General features: G+C 37.7%; 1 protein-coding gene across 9 annotated transcripts in view; it reads left to right on the top strand.

The window, feature by feature from the left end:
• The first annotated feature begins 8,787 nt into the window (after nucleotides 1-8,787).
• xpnpep2 (X-prolyl aminopeptidase (aminopeptidase P) 2, membrane-bound) overlaps nucleotides 8,788-17,493 on the top strand; it is a 102,645-nt gene continuing 93,939 nt past the window's right edge. For 4 of the 9 annotated variants that reach the window (XM_048175787.1, XM_048175789.1, XM_048175783.1 and 1 more), the window contains exons 1-2: nucleotides 8,797-8,939; nucleotides 10,941-11,084. The gene's annotated coding sequence lies outside the window, so the exon portion shown is untranslated. Of the gene's footprint in view, nucleotides 8,940-10,940; nucleotides 11,085-17,493 lie in introns of all 9 variants that reach the window. The other 5 variants (XM_048175797.1, XM_048175796.1, XM_048175794.1 and 2 more) reach the window with 2 other exon arrangements.

The raw sequence follows: 17,493 nt of genomic DNA, 5'->3' as shown, positions 1-17,493 counted from the left end.
TTTAGTCTTTTTTTTCTTCTTCTGAACTCTATGGGAGTGTTTTCTGCCGACATGGACATGAAAGAGACCGCAATCGTCCTTCTGTCAGTCAAGTGCCATATCGTTTCACCACCTTTGAAGTCTTGGAGTGGAGCGCTGTGGAGTTTTACCCAGCAAGCCCTTCAATCTTCATACTGACCCTCACTTGTAAGCGCCCTGTGCTATTAACCCTATCAGAGGCTTGTTATCTGTGCATTTAAGATGAAAAATGCAGCTAATAATGGATTAGATAAGATTATCCAGGACCCTTGAATTCCTGTTGAATTGAAGCCCATCCGTAAAGGCTGCGGTGCGGCTGAACTGACCTGTGCAGCCAAGCTGACTCCTTTAATTCTGTGGATATGAAACATGGGCAGCAGGAGAGGAAGTCACTTTGTCTTTGGGGCCCTTATTTTCACTGCTGAGGTACTTAGTCATTCTTGTTGCCCAAGGGCACCAGATCACCCTGAACCTCCCCCTCTTTAAATACACTCACCCACCCCAAAGCCTTTTGGGTGCTTCTGATGAAGTATGGGACCCTGGGCCTGGTCTGCTGGCTTCGTTTGCTTCTGGCCTTTCCTGAGGTTTGACAATGGAAAAGGGGAGGGGAGGATCTGACATCAGCAGGAGGGGATCAAAAGGTCATACAGGAAAATTTGGCTGGGCATTTTCGTATTCGACGAACATTGTTTTGCATCTTTTTCCAGCTTGTTTCTGTCTCTAATGTGATGAATATTGTGTTCTCGTTACTCGCTAATTTGTTTACCTCGTGCTGATGGACCTCATATTAAATTTGATCAATGAAATATTTCCTAAACACAGGCAATGCCTTTTTAAATCAATTTGCACTACATTATGCTAATTTCGTAAGGATGGTGGGTGCGTTATACACAATTTCATAATTTCAATTTTCCCGATTTGAAAAACCACAACCTATCCAGGCTAAAAACAACTGATTAATACAGAAACAACTCTTCTTTAAAACATTAACAGAATTATTTTGATGATAATGGCAGGGTTGGACATGATGTATTAGCATGGGAGATTTTACCCCTCCCAGTGGACCCTTATGGGAGGTTTGAGGGGCTATTAACCCCTTGTAGGCCAGCAGTGACTTTGAGAGGTCAGAGGCCAGTCTTCCTTTTAGCTTTCAGACCTTGACAACTTGGCAGTAGAGGTCAGTCATCAAAGCTGAGGTTTGGGTCAGCGGTCAGTGACACCCCTGGCCTTTTAATCCTGATGCCCTTGATGAGAAGTGAAAATGGAGACAAAGATCGAGGGAGAGACTTCTATGAATAACAAAGATTAAATACCAGCTCCTAATCTTCACTAATACTAATGCTTATGAACGTTTTCACACCTGAGTCTGGTTGGACAGTGTTATTGTTAAGGCCAACCTGGGTGTATGAATGAATACACTGAGGTTAATAATAAGGTTTAAACTGAGAATAAGATGGTGATTCGCACCCAGGTCAGATAATTAAAAATTAAAAAATGAGAAATTATATTTTGCATAGACAAAACAAAGCCTTTTAGGGCCATAAAGATTAATTAATTTCACTGACACATTACTTTAATGATAATTAAGCAAATTTTCTTCCCAAAATGATCATTACCCTGCTTAGTGCATCCAGAGTTTTAATGTTTTTCTTTTGGAAGTTAACTTTTTTTTATTATTATTATTATTTATAATTCAAAATATTTTCAATAGTGGTTTTCATTATTATCATTGCTCTAATACAGTATTTTTTATGCTTGCAATGATACTGCAGTGGTACTAAAATTGGGTTCTTTCGTTTGATTTTGGTGGGAAATAAGACCCAAGTATGTTAGATTTACCCAAAGAATCAAATAATGTGATTTTGCTGAAAAAGCAGTTTTTCACATATTACGGGGGATTTCACATGTATGAAAAATGGCATCCAACCTAGTCATTGGCAATACCTTATGATATTTGAGCCAAACAGAACATGCTGTTTCAGTCATGAAAAATTGGATTAGGAATTTAAGGTAATGTTCACTAGAGAGCAGTTCGTGATTCAGTTCAGCGTTCACCTCATGATAGACACACTTGGCTGTTTTATCCCAACCTGACTGACTGAACAAATAATCAAAGTCCCTTTGAAAGAGAAAACTCATTTTTAAAGTTCACGTATGCTGTGTCTGGAAACGAGACCAAGCATGTTATTACAGCAAATAAACAAAGACAGGGAGGGGGGAGAGTAAAGAAAGAAAATAACGACTGTGAAAATATACAAAAGTGAGAGTCAATTGAGAAAGCCTTTCCCTAATAAAAACCGAACAAATAATAAATTACAGAGGTTGCTCTTAGCTACAGGGAATCTGCAAGATGTTGCCTGTCGAAGAAAGAAGGCGTCACTCTTTCACCTTCTCTTCTAGGATCATGGAGCTGCATATAAACTAACAGTGAGAACACCAAATACAATCATTCTAACTCAAGGTTCTCTTTATTTTTTCATGTTCATTCTCAGTGCAAAATCTTTTTTTTTTTGGTTCACATTTGATAAAGAATCTCATCACCTTGGTAGGACAGTCTATTTTCTGTATATCTTTGTGACATAAATTCAATTGGGATGTTGAAGATTAAAGGTGGTACAGAGGATGTTTTCGTCGACTGAGTTTTTGAAATGAGCGTTTGAAATGATGCACATTTTACGACTAGCTAAAACATTCTGACTGTGCTCAACATACAGCGATAGTTTCCTGCTCCTGAAGCAGATTTATATACTTTCACATGGAATTTGAACACCGACTGTAATCGCAGACTGAAAGCAAATGACTGGACGCGTTTGAGCGCGATCAGTCATAAGTAAGTTATCAATTTACATTCATAATCGGCCTTACAATCGTTAAGCCGCGCACACACTTAGTGGATTCATTATGTCGGACTCACCTCATAATCTGCAGTTGTTACTCCTGTCTCCTGACAAAAACATTGCATGCGACGCATGTAGTGTTGAAAGTTACTAGAGCGCGCAGCCGCGCGTCTCTCACAAGGAACGTCATGGCAGTGATTGACAAGCCAGAGGGCCAATCCGCGCACGTCTCTCACAATGGCAGTGATTGACAAGCCAGAGGGCCAATCGTTTACGCGATGATCGCGTAAACGATTGGCTGATGTTTTTAAGGCCCTACCTCGTGCACAGATGATGTATATTAATAATATTCCTTTCAGTGCACCTAATAAATAGTCTTTTATCACTTAGTAAAGACAGTTTCAAGTGATATTGCAAAAATGTATAAAACAAAACATCCTCTTTACCACCTTTAATGAGTTTGCAATTAGTGATTCTGTCCAGGTGCTTCTTTCGTGTGGCATAGCAGGATGGATTTTAGAGCCTGACTTTGACAGGTTCTCAAGAGTAAATTTCCAACAGACCATAACTTCCTGTTTGTTATAAGCAAGCGCTGCAGTTTTGTCGTCTGTCGCTTTAAATGCTCAAGTTCTTTAAAGTCGGGTGGATTCTGATTGGTTCATCAGCTGAAAAAAAAAAATCATTGTGAAAGCGATTCCAATCATATTGTTCCTCAGTAGTGTTGCCAAGTCCGCAGTTTTCCAGTGGAATTTGGCTACTTTAACACTGTTTCCGCAGGTTGTTTTTCATGCCCGCGGGTTGAAGCGACCCCAAATAACATAATATTTAGCCTGTGGAATGCGAATTTTACCAGGGGAACCCCACCAAAAATGCATATCTTACCCCCCAGAACGCAATTTTTTTCCCAGGGGACCCCCTGAAATTTGATTGGGCTAGTGTTGAGTAGCAATTGCGTGGGTACCTGGCAACCCTGTTCCTCGGCGTTATTATTATCACTGTGGTGTGGACATCCCTATTAATTAGAACGATTATTAAAACTTTAGTTAATATCCTAAAGGCTTGCGATTATGAATTTTTTGCGACCAGAAAATTTCTCAACATAGATTTTGCAACAGAAAGGTGTTTGGTTTGAAAGTGACATTTATGTGATCTGTGCTTCATACATTGCTACACTATTGACAATTGACAATGACTTTTTTTTTGCCTGCTTTCGCTAATGTGACTGCACCTTTATGCATCATAGACTATAGGTGTTTCCAGGCTTGTTTACGCATAATGCTTTGCTTTGTGTCATGCTTGAATATTTAGTTGTCCTTTTAACCCCAAAATATGCATTTCTAGGCTGATCCCATGTCTTATAATGAATATAAATACATCTAGAATGTACATAAAACATTATCATTCTGTGCTATGTAAAAATAAACTCTTTCTTGTAGCATCTGCTTTTATCACCACAGCATTTATATGTAGTGAAAAGCAGGATGTGAATTGTATAAATCCCTAAAAATGCGTTTGCATGCTTCTTACTTCATCCTTCGAAGCCATTTCCTCTCTTTGGTCTCGCTGAGTTTGATACAGCATTAGCCTGAAGGTATGACTGCTGCTGGATCTTAAACAGACTCTGAAATGATTTTCCACTAGTTACTCATTCATCTTACTCCATATACTGGTCTGGTTCCTCTCAGATCTGACAGGTCAAGCAGGTAACCAGGAGGTTGTACTGACTATAGTGTTAGTATTCAGTTTGGCAGCTGAAGCTGGCATGAGTTGGCACCACTCTACTTTTTTAGTAAATAATGTTATCTGACACATACAAAAGAGATTATGGCAGGCTCTATATCCCCTATTACCAAAGTAAAGCTGCAGGATAATGTTCCTTAGGAACTTTAACAACATATGGAGATTACAGTGATTACCAACAGATGAAAAGATACTTACACTCAACCCCTGAGGTTTTTGCAATTGCCATATGGTTTGTAAATATTCAAAAAAAGGGTTTGATGAGGTCAAAGTCATCTGTAACCATTATGTTTTTGGTGAAAACTGTGGTCAATGATGTTTAGTGGTAACTTGCTGTGAAGTGTTGTCAACTGGCAATATCCAAACTCCATTTGGAGACAAAACAATCTCACCTCGCCTTCGAACAACATCTGCTGCCCATTTGGGAGCCGTTCCTGCAGTCGGTGCTGTTTAATATTCACAAAGTCTCTGGAATCCGGCTGGTGCGAAAAACAGGAGAACAACCTGGAGGAACACCCAGATGCTTGGAGAAATGAGGGGGTTAAACAGGAATTTTTGAACTCTGGTAATTTGGACGGATGGTAACTGCAATGGCGCTCAGCCCTCTTGGGGGGCCCAGAGGCAAGGCCAGACCCGAGGGTTAGCCACACAGGAAGTTTACACAGCAGCATGCCAAATCAAAATCTATTTAATCATCAAACTGAACGAATAGGAGCTGTCCGCCAGACACAGCTCAGCAGCTGCCTCAGATGAAGACAAATGTGCTGCGGAGCTGCTGGAGCAAAAGCCAAATGCGCTCTATGAAACGGCATATAGCGTAGGTGCGCGTTTCACCAAGACTTTTGGTGGCACGTTAATACAATTGAAGAGCTTTTGAATGCGTTTAATAGTTTGCATGTGAGCATTTGAAAAGATATTATTTTGCCATTGTTAAAGTCATGGAGTTGATTCACAGCATGCTTTATGGGAATTACTTGCATGTGGAATTGTGACATAAACAATGTTAATTGCCATTTTTAAACTGCACAAACACTTCCCATATGTTTTACTGTAAGCCAAAGACATTAACCTTTTTAAACGCACTTGAGTAGTGAATATGAGAAAATTTAATGATTGATGGCCATAATGGTCCAAGTTTAATTCCAAGCAATAGAAGCTCATTGTTTCATTTCCACATAGGATGAATATAATTTGTTTACGCATATGGATATCTCTCAGGAGTGCTTGTTTTCTTTGCATGCTGTGTTTGGTTTTCTCATGAATCTGATATCCAAGTTTAAGAATGCGTGTCTCTCAAGAGGCAAATGAAGAAATGTAACCTAAATAATGCAACCGGTCTGATATGTATAGACTTCAAGACATATCATAAGCATGAGAACATCATCTCTTTGTCAACAGCTCCAGTAGTAATCATCAGGATGGTATTAGGCTTCTGGGTGGTATTGAAGCTGAAAAAAACCCTCTTTTGTCCTCAGCCAATGATCATTGGTTACCCTGCAGAGAAGAGAGAAGCGCTTGTGTATGTTTGAGACTGATGCTATAATGGTTGTCTAAACCTGAGGGTGGTGAAGATCATTAAACACCTCCTCAGTCTCTCTCTAAAGGACATCTCTCGTCATGGCAACTATATAAACATCACACACTTTCTCCCAGGGTAAATGTAGAAAGAACATGCAAGGGGGCTACTTCTGAAGTCCACTAGGGACTTGGACTCTTTATAGAGTGCACAGAGAAATATGGAGTTATGCAGAGTCAGACATTATATGTGATATTTCCTAGTTAGAAAAGAAAACAGGCTCCAACAATTGTTTTTAACTTTAAAAAGTATCATTAAAGGGTTAGTTCACCAAAAAATGATAATTCTGTGAATAAATTACTCACCCTCATGTCATTCCACACCCGTAAGACCTTCGTTCATCTTCGGAATGCAAAGATATTTTTGATAAAATCGGATGAGGCCTCCATTGACAGCAAGATAATTAACACTTTCAAATGCCCAGAAAGCTACTAAAGACATATTTAAAACAGTTCATGTGACTACAGTGGTTCAACCTTAAAGGGGACTCAGTAGTATTTCAAAAACAGTGTTTGGAAGTCAGGCCGATACCAAAAACGTCTAACCAATCAGCATTAGGGGGAGAGAGAATGAGCAAGAGGGAGATTTGAAAATAAGGGGGGAAAAAATGCAGAATGAGAAATAGGGCACAATACAAAAGAGCTCAAAAGAATATCACTGGAATGAAGGTTTATGCCTGGGCAAGCGCTTTAGGACCCACGTTTATATTAGAAAAGCTTTCCAGCGCTGGAGAGAGCTAAGTGGGAAGGCCTGAAAACAGACGCAGAGACTGCTTTGATCCCGCTACTCATGTGAGTAACACTGGGTTTTGATTGTCTGGAGCTGCTGTGCTGTTTGCGACTAACAACTAACACTTTGTATTTACTCTTGTGTTCTGTATGTTCATTTTTTGTGCTTCCTTGTCGTTCGTTCATCAACTGCGCTTTATCTTTTGTGAAGCATTTTGTTGCGCATCAGCTGTGATAAACACATCCACTCGCACTGTGACAGTGGCCAGATAGAGAGAGTTTTGCTGTTAAACTACTGCACACTGACAACCACTAAAGAATGAGATGTTTAGTGCCATTGGTAGTGCATTCGCTTTGTATGCCAGCAGCGATCGGGCCGGGGATCAAGACTGACTCGGAGCAGGGTGGTTAGGATTGGAATGTGAGTTTTGGAGGCGGAGCAATAAAGAGAGGGATTGGTTTGTTTGGGTTGATTTCAAATATCAACAATATCCAACAGCATTGTTCAAATAATACTTAGCACCTTTAATGTTATGAGGCGACGAGAATACCTTTTGTGTGCCAAAGAAACTAAATAACGACTTTATTCAACAATATCTAATGATGGGCGATTTCAAAACACTGCTTCATAAAGTTTTGAAGCTTTACGAATCTTTTGTTTTGAATCAGTGGTTTGGAGTGTGTATCAAACTGCCAAAGTCACATGAACCATTGAAATTTCGAAACGTTTCGAAACACTTATGATGTAACGAAGCCTCGATCGTTTACTGAAATCACATGACTTTGGCAGTTTGATACACACTCCGAACCACTGATTCGAAACAAAAGATTCATAAAGCTTCGAAGCTTCATGAAAAAGTGTTTTGAAATCGCCCATCACTAGATATTTGTTGAATAAAGAATTTTTTTTTTTTTTTTTTTGTGCACAAAAAGTATTCTCGTCGATTCATAACATTAAGGTTGAACCACTGTAGTCACATCATGAACTGTTTTAAATACGTCTTTAGTAGCTTTCAGGGCACTGAAAGTATTAATTATCTTGCTGTCAATGGAGGCCTCACTGAGCCATTGGATTTTATCAAAAATGTCTTAATTTGTGTTTCAAAGATGAATAAAGGTCTTACGGGTGTGGAACGACATGACGGTGAGTAATTAATGACAGAATTTTCATTTTTGGGTGAACTTTAAGTTTCTGGGAGAGTATTTAGGCTCTTTCATACTTTTGCAGAAGTTGAGAACTAATGCGCATTTGGGGCTACTGAAACTGCTCTCAAAACCAGTTTTGAGGAAGCTAGCTTGAAAGCTAATCATAATATGAAGTAACTGAAAGCTAATGTTTTGAAAAGGTGGTTAGCTGCTAATACATTATACTTTTTTTTGCGTTTCCATGAACCTAAAGCTGCAACCGACATTATTGATTTTTAGAGGACAATGTGGTTTTTATAATTTAAACGTATAGGCCCAACTGTCCAATAATTTACAATTTAATAAGATCTGTATTTTTTGCTTTGAATGGATTAACAGTCTCAGGGTGACAGTATCGAAATTGAACAGGTAAATGTATACTAAAAACAACAAAAACGTATAATTTGTATAACAGGGTCGACAACAGGGTGAATCATTTTTGTGAATCCGTTCATTAATAATCGTTTGACCCAACCTAACCGATTCACTAGAATGAATCGTATTTAAAATCGCAAAGTCTAAAAAAAGAGAGGACCGACCGTTTAAATTAGAATGATTAACGTAACCTGAATGAATCGGACTTTCCAACTCTATAGTAAATATTTGAAATGACAGGATGAACAGAATGAAGAGATTCACTAGAATGAATCAAAGATTCCTAAGAATCGAAGAGGAACGTTTAGGATGAACTGATTCAATAGAATGAATCGGACTTTGTGTTGCAAGAGAGAGAGCGCGCGCGTTTGTTTATTTCGACAGATATTTGCGTTCTGTCGCGCAATTCGTTAGATAAAGTAGTTCGTTACTGGAAAAAACTACGCTGTTATAAAAATAACCAAGCTACCGAAACTGCAGGTAAGTTTAATTAATTAATTAATTCAATTATGGTCAACAAGACCTAGCTTGCTTCTCAAGAGTTTTATTCTCACTGCTTACTAGGCCTAATAAATCTGTTGCTGTTTGTGTCTGTACTATTCCAGAGTTTTGTACAATGTGTCTTTGTCATTCAGTGTTCGTTTAGCAGATTGTTGCCCACTTGTACAAGTTTAGAATCGATTTTATCGCTGTTGGCAGTTGCACTCAAGGTTCATCATGTTGACTAGGAGAAATGGACTGTGTCAAATGGGGGACATAATGTTGAAAATCTCCAGCCAGGCAAAGTCGTAAATTATTTTGCAGCAGATGTTGTCTGGCTACTTAAGATTGACTTGTTTGTTTGTCAAAGTCTTGACTGTCTGAGTCGCTCTGTTGGTTCATGTTCGGGGCTACGGCCAGTAGCCAGGGGAGCTGGGGTCACTGCATCACTCCGCCAAACTGTAGTCATGGCAACAACCACAGTGGTAATCACTGCAAATCATGCTCATATAAACTCCACTGCCTACTGGTGATGAATCAAATGCCAGCTGTTTGTGTTCATAACAAAATAAGTAATCATTGCAACACACAAACATGTGGTAGTGGTTTGAAGATTCACTTGCTTTCTGTGGATCCTGGCTGAGATTAGAACACAAACATCACATTAAGCTGTTTACAGAGAGCTAACTTTTTTGTTGTTTACTTATACCTTAGCCAAGACTCAAGTAAATCTGGATTCTAATTATATGCCTCAAAGTAGCTTTAATAACGAAAATCGACACTATTTTCAGGGAAAGAGAGATTCTGCACTACCCTTTGGGTCAAAAGTGACAGTTATGTTACAAAAGATTTATTTTTGAAATAAATGTTATTTTGAACTTTCAAATGAATCAAAGAAAAACTAAAAATGTATCACGGTTTCAAAAAATGAAGCAGCAATGTAAGAAATGTTTCTTGAGCAGCAAATCAGCATATTATAATAATTTATGAAATACCAGCTTTGGCATCACAGGAATACGTTTAATGTTAAGATATATTAAAATAGAAAACGGTTATTTTAAATTGTAGTAATTTACAATATTAATGAATTTACTGTATTTTTGATCAAATAAATGCAGCCTTGATGAGCAGAAGAGACTTATTCATGAAGCATCGGAGCACAAATGAATCAGTGTATCGAATCTGCTGTTCGGAGCGCCAAAGTCACATGATTTCAGCCGTTGTCAGTTTGACACACGATCTGAATCATGATTCGACACACTGATTCATTTGTGCTCCGATGCTTCATGAAGCAGTGTTTTGAAATCGGCCATCACTAAATAAGTCGTTATTTTGTTTTTTTGGCGCTCCAAAAATATTCTCGTCGCTTTATAATATTAATATTGAACCACTGTACTCACATGAACCAATTTAAATATGTTTTTAGTACCTTTATGGATCTTGAGAGAGGAAATGTCATTGCTCCCTATGGAGGCCTCACGGAGCTATCGGATTTCAACTAAAATATCTTAATTTGTGTTCTGAAGATTAACAAAGGTCTTACGGGTGTGGAACGGCATGAGGGTAAGTAATAAATGACAGAATTTACATTTTTGGGTGAACTAACCCTTTAAGGGAGCAGTAGTAACCTGACCTGTGACCTGCACAATATTTTTTTATATCTGAAATGGTACCAATTTTTTTTTTTTTTTTTTTCAGATTGAAAATTTCTGATTTTTTCAGATTTAAAATGTAGTGAAAATATTGCCATAATAGTAAAGTTTTAACACTGTGCACTCCCACTTGACTTGACCTCAGGAAATCAGGGCGTCCTCTAGTACATTTCAATACAACCATTATTATTTTTCTCTGTGCTCCCTTCCTGTTTCATGTCTTGTTATGGTGCCGTCTATTGCATGCTGTAATCCACACAGCAGGCTCTACAAACCAGGACGAATGGTGGAGGTCCTCAGCACCACTCTGCCAGTCTCTTCTTTATACTTCCTATGTCTCTGTTTACAGGCTGTCTCGAACAGACCCAGACCCTGCCTGCCATCACAACACACTCCACAAGAGCAGAAAGGAAGGTCTTCGGGTTCATGTTTAATAAACAATCCAGTGGAAAATAATTAGCTGATAAGGCGCATGCTTTGATTCAGCGAGGAGGTGAAGTTTTACATATCTTCTCTAAGCTCAGCTGCATTTTTAATATATGTACTGAATATTTAATACATTTACAACCTAAAGGAACCATGATGAAATGCAGATTTATTCCTCGGGGGGGAGAGTTGAGGGAAGGACAGTGCACGTGGATTTGCATATCTGTCAGCATCACTGCACATCTTGGCTTCCTCGCGCTATTCTGTGTACACATGGCGCGATACAGGTCTCCGTAATCAACCAGACAACAGGTTTGCTCCAGATGTGCTGAGATTTAGTCTGTGGTGGGGCTGTTTCTCTATGTGGTATAGACTGTGCCAAGAAAGCCTAGCTGGTTGTTGAGAGGGGCATAGCTGGCTGTGCTAAAAGATAAGAAAAAAGAGAACAGAAAGCTTGCTCTCTCTTTTTCTATCCATTTCTCTCTCCCTAAAACCCTGAGGAGCTGACCTGCATTAAGACATCAGGAAGAGTTGGGGAGTTAATAGGATGGATACAGGCAAACATCCTCAGAAGCTTGTTAAAGAGAGGAGCATTGGCAGCGATTTAGAAAATCAGCTATTACCGTTTAATGGGGTTCATCAAATCCGCGTTGGCAAATTATAGCAGTCTGGCCCTCTCCCAAAAACCATCTCTTTTGCTCCGTGACATCTCCATCTCAGTATACTAATGCGTTTATAAGCTGTGTAGTATTCACAAAGGCAGTCAGTGTGAGCCTTATCGCATGAATGAAGCGTCCCCGGCCAAGATTTTCCAGCCATTACATCAGAACCTCCTCCAGCTCTGAGAGGTAAAGGATGATATAGCCAGTGCCATTTGTGCTTTAATGTGCGCCTCCTCCAAAAACCGGTCTGTTTCTCATTGAGCTCAGTTTGTTGTAATGTTTCATGTACGACGTATGTAATGTGCTACAGCAAAGATTGTTTCTGCATTACTTGAACTTGCGACATTCCCTTATGCTTCTGTTATTCTTCATGTTTGACATAGGGCTATCTGACAGTGATTTCCACAGCCAGTGTAAATTTATGATGACCCCTATATAGTGTTGAGGAGTTACATGTAACAGAGTTACATAATTTAATTACAAAATAAATGGGTTACACTTTATTTTAAGGTGTCATTGCTACAGTGTAATTATATATTTAAGTACTGAGTAATATTAATTAACAGCATGTACTTACTATAGGGTTAGGGTAGGATTAGGGTTTGGTTGAGGGATATTTGCATGTAATTATGCATAATTACTATGGTAAGTACATGTAACATATGTAAAAAGGACACTAAAATAAAGTAACTGTAAACCGTTAAAATTACTGAGAAAAAATATGTGATTAAGTTACAGTTACTTATGAAAATGTTAATGATTACAAATGGGGTTACATCTGAATATTCTCTATAAAAAGCTAGGATATGTTAAATAATATTAATTTAATTGATTTCTTTCCTAAATTGCATTGACTGCTCTAAAATATGAAACACCAATGTGTCAGGAGTTTAGGACAGAGAATGCATGCTTATTCAATAACTGTTTTATTTCCTGTTTGGGATTATGTATATGCTTTATTTTTTAAGATTAGCTGTTTTTTTCTAAGGCATAGATGGTTAGATGCCAGTGTTTCCTGTCATAGCTATCCAAATATTTATTTTCAAAAACAGTATCATAAAGCTATGATTTTAAATCTGTATTTAACCTCAGAACGATCTCAACATAAAAAGAGGTGCTAAAGTCTTATTTTTTGGTGTCTATGCTTTAGAAGTAAATTATTATAATCTTAATTCAAGTTTTTGAAAGTCTGACAATAATCAGTGTTGAATTAATATTACTGTAAGGATAACCCTGCCTGGTTTAAATGTTCGAAAATGATTAACAGTTGAACACATTTGTTAGAAATTTGGAAAAGTTATCAAAAAGTGATCAAATGTAATCACTTACTTTAAGCCACGCACACACTTAACGATTGTAAGGCCGATTATGAATGTAATTTGATACTTATGACTGATTGCGCTCAAACGCATCCAGTCAGAGCCAGTCGGCGATTGCAGACGGTGTTCAAATTCCATGTGTGAGTATATAAATCTGCTTCAGTCGCAGGAAACAATCGTTGTATGTTGAGCACAGTCTTAGAATGTTTTAGATAGTCGTTAAATGTGTGCCCGGCTTTAATAAAGTAATTAAAATAGTTATACTAAACAGCAAAATTCCTACTTGGTTGTGTGACTAAGACAACATATGTATAATAGCAACAGATTCTAAGATTCTCTGAATTGGAGGTGTCTAGCACATGCCTTTTTTTCTTATTTTTTTGAGAGAAAAAATGTGATATCATGTAGTTAGTGTCATATTATATAGATAGACAAAATTTTGTTTCCAAAATTAATAATAATAATGGGCTTTTATATTGTCGCTGCACTAAAGTCAAAGTAAATTATTAAAATATTATCTGCAAAATATTTACTATTAGAATAATGTTGTTTAATGATGTATAAAACCTTTTTTTTATTGGAGTGATTTCAGTATTTCAGAAAAACACTTTTTTCCCCCACAATAATTGTACAACAGAATTTTCGAAGATACACATTTTGCCACAAATTGCATTCAAAATCCATTTGGCTCAAATATCTCTGAATGGACACATTTTGCATGCATAGAACCAAGAAAAAAAAAAACGAACAAACTCATATATGATAGATGGATGTTGCGCCATGAACATAGCTGCAGTATGTGCTTTAAAATATTTGGATCATTGATCAGCTGGGAAAAAATGCTCTGAAAGTGATTCCCTAGTTACTGTTCTTCTGTCTCGTAGTTATCATTGTAGTTGTGGTGTGGATTCTGCTGTTCAATTAGAGTTAGGAGGAATTTATGTTAAAAAATGTATAACATATTTCACTGCATGGCAGCATCACAGAAAATGGCTTCTTGTTCTTACCCTGTGATACTAAATGCAGATGAAGTCTTTGATCAAGTCATCTATATTCAGCTTTTCAACTTCAGTATGACTCCATGTACAGTACATAGTGTCAGATGACCATTTTTTACTCGGTAAGCTGTTGTGTTACTCATTTTTTCTCTATTGAATATCCTAATGTTCGCATTGTTGCTAAACGTATTTGGGCTGAAATTGATTAATTGACAATCATTATTAAAGGGTTAGTTCACCAAAAAATAAAATTTCTGTCAGATATTCACCCTAATATCGTTCCAAACGCGTAAGACCTTCGTTAATCTTTGGAACACAAATTAAGATATTTTTGATTAAATCCGAGAGGTTTTTTTTTTATCCTCCATAGAAAGTAACGAAATTACCACATCCAAGTAGAAAAAACATAGTTAAAATAGTGCACAATAGCATATTTTTTAAACATAGTTAAAATAGCATACTTTTTGCGCACAAAAAGTATTCTCGTTGCTTCACAACATTAAGGTTAAACCACTGTAGTCACGTTGACTATTTTAATGACGTTTTTACTGCTTCTCTGGACCTTGAATGTGGTAATTTTGTTGCTTTCTATGGAGGATAAAAAACCTCTCTGATTTCATCAAAAATAAAATATCTTACATGATATCCTAATGACAGAAATTTCATTTTTGGGTGAACTAACCCTTTAATCGAATACAGATTAATGAAGCTTTAAAGGAAGAGTATCATAGCACCACTTTATGCATTTGGATTTTTGTTGAGTTGATTTTAATATTATGGTCTCAAATAAGAAATCATTTCAAAGGGTTGAAAATTTTGGATTGATTCAAGTTCACCATTTAAGTGCTTTATTCAAGAGCACAAAACAGTCACCATTGTGACTTTTAGTAAGGTACTTGACCCCAGGTTGCTCCCTGGGATTATCTCCATTGTAAATAAATATGGTCTTGTTCTGTGGTTACATTATGAAAGTTGTGGAAATAGAATCCATCTGCCTGTTAGTTTTTCTTTTTTAACATGAAAATACTCCTTGTGTAGTCAATGTAATCATTTACTTAAATGTAAGTAAGAGAAGAGTTCACTGCATTGTCAAGTTCCTACAACTCAATCTTCCCAACTTTAGTTAAGCCTAGTTCTGATTATGGTAAACTTCACTAGGTTCTGACAAAACGGCCTTTATTCTTCTCTGTGAGCAGTAGGAAGCTTAATTTCCCACTTGAAAGATTAGCCTAGTTGAATACCTTGAGGGTAGCGACTCGTGCTGCTGTCTGTCTGTCTAAGGTTTGGCTGTGCCGTTAACGGCTGCATGTTTGTGCTTCAGCCACAAACCACAGCCCTCCCGCAGGGCCTTACATTCCCTTCAAGATGTGGTGTCCCCCTATAGATAATTGCTCTCCTTAGCAGATAATAATTTCACACTTGTTCTGAGATAAGCTGGAAAGTGCGTCTCTACACTTTTTGGAGCAGCCACACTATGGTGCCCCTCAATGAAGTTCATCAATGGTCTTTCCTGGGTCAGGATGTTTTATTGTTAGCTATCTGACAATCTCTTTGGTGCACAGCACTGATAACCTTCTCTCTGGGGTGGCTCCCTCCTAATCTGTTTCCTTTGGGCCCTCATGAGACTTACGCCTGGGTGTAAAATGACATTGAGGGCTAGTTAACATTTAGGAGAGCTCAAGCATATGCTGAAGTTTAAAATGTCGCCATAATGAATTTATGTGCAGGCCAAGGCAACTGTAAATAGTTCAATAAAAGTTTCTGAAGCACAAGCCCTTGCTCCATTTTACAATGTCACAGGATCCCCATGGGGTGAGTCTTGTTTACTGCTTGAAATGCAATCATAAAGACTGAGATGGAGCTTCCAATCTTCCCCACTCCCAAAACAATCTCAAACCTCCCTCTGAACCAGTGCTTCAAAACTAGAGACCACTGGAGATCTGTGAAAGGTTGGTCTGCAAGTTGATTGGTGAGTTGATAGAATACACTAAAAGCATCAACACTGAATTAATTGATTAAGTCCATGAATTAATTGATTTGATTAACATGTTAATATGCTTCTAATTGTAATTTTATAAATGTTGAAGACACTTGTGCTGCTTAATATTTTTGTGAAAATTGTGATTTTTTTTTTTTTTTTTTTTTTTTTTCCTAATCCTAATCAAAGATTTTTTGATTAGGATTAGTTCGCTTTGAAATGAAAATTAGCCCAAGCTTTACTCACCCTCAAGCCATCCTGGGGGTATATGACTCTCTTCTTTCTGATGAACATAATCGCAGAAATATATCCTGACGCATCCGAGCTTTATAATGGCAGTGATGGGGATCAACGAGTATGAGCTGAAGAAAGTGCTTCCATCCACATCCATCCATCATAAATATGTGCTCCACATGGCTCCGGGGGGTTAATAAGGCCTTCTGAAGCGATGCGATGCGTTTGTGTAAAAAAAACAAATGTAACAAGTTTTGAAGTAAAATATCTATCTTCTGCACGAGCCGCCTTCCGTATTCAATGTACGCCGAAAGTGTAAAACTCTTGCAGTTCACAAAGCTTACACTACGTCCTACGTCCCTATTCAACTCACAGAAAAAGTGTAACTGACGTGACGCCAGTTTATACTTTATTTGTAACTTCAATATGCAAGGCGGTCTGGCAGAAGCTACATATTTTACTTCATAACTTGTTTAAATATAAATGTTTTTTTTACACAAACGCATCGCATCTAGGACTGTGAATCTTTGGGTAGACAGCGAATTGATTCGATTCACGATTCGTAGGTGTTTGATTCAATTCAAGAACGATTTTTGCAAATTCAATTCGGGGCGATTCACATTAAATTCGATGCGATTCGATTAATTCGATTAAATTCTGCATTTTTATATGCATTTATTATTGTTATTGAAATGCTTCTCCCAATGTGTCTAGGGTGCGAATTACACAGCGGCCTTCAGGGGGTCTGTGAGTGGGGGGCAAAAAAAAAACTTTTGATGAAATCTGAGAGCTTTCTGTCCCTCCATAGACAGTTACGTGACTACCACTTTGACGCTTCAAAAAGTTCATAAGGAGATCGTAAAACTAATCTATATTAATCAAGTGGTTTAGTCAAAAGTTTCTTAAGAGACTCGATCATTTTATATGGTGAAAATATTTAATTTAGGCTTCTATTCATATATAAACTTTGATCAGCGAACATAAACAAAAGCTCAACCGAACCTGCTTGATGTGCAAGAACAAACCTCTTCTGTAAGCTAAGTAACACACGAGAATGAACCTCACTGGTTCTCGCACGCGTCAAGCAAACAAGCTTGAGCTTCCATTTACCACAACTGATGTGTGTTGATGAATGTTTAAATGTGAATAAAAGCATAAATTCTGTTCATCATATAAAGCAATCATGTCTCTTCAAAAAAATTTGGAATAAACCACTCAATTCATATGGAATAGTTTTACGATCTCTTTATGAACTTTTGAAGCGTCAAAGTGGTAGTCGCGTAGC

Source organism: Megalobrama amblycephala, linkage group LG23 (genome assembly GCF_018812025.1).
Source record: "Megalobrama amblycephala isolate DHTTF-2021 linkage group LG23, ASM1881202v1, whole genome shotgun sequence".
Lineage (NCBI taxonomy): Eukaryota > Metazoa > Chordata > Actinopteri > Cypriniformes > Xenocyprididae > Megalobrama > Megalobrama amblycephala.
Note: the sequence above shows the minus strand (reverse complement) of the source record. Positions and strands in the feature narration are given on the sequence as shown.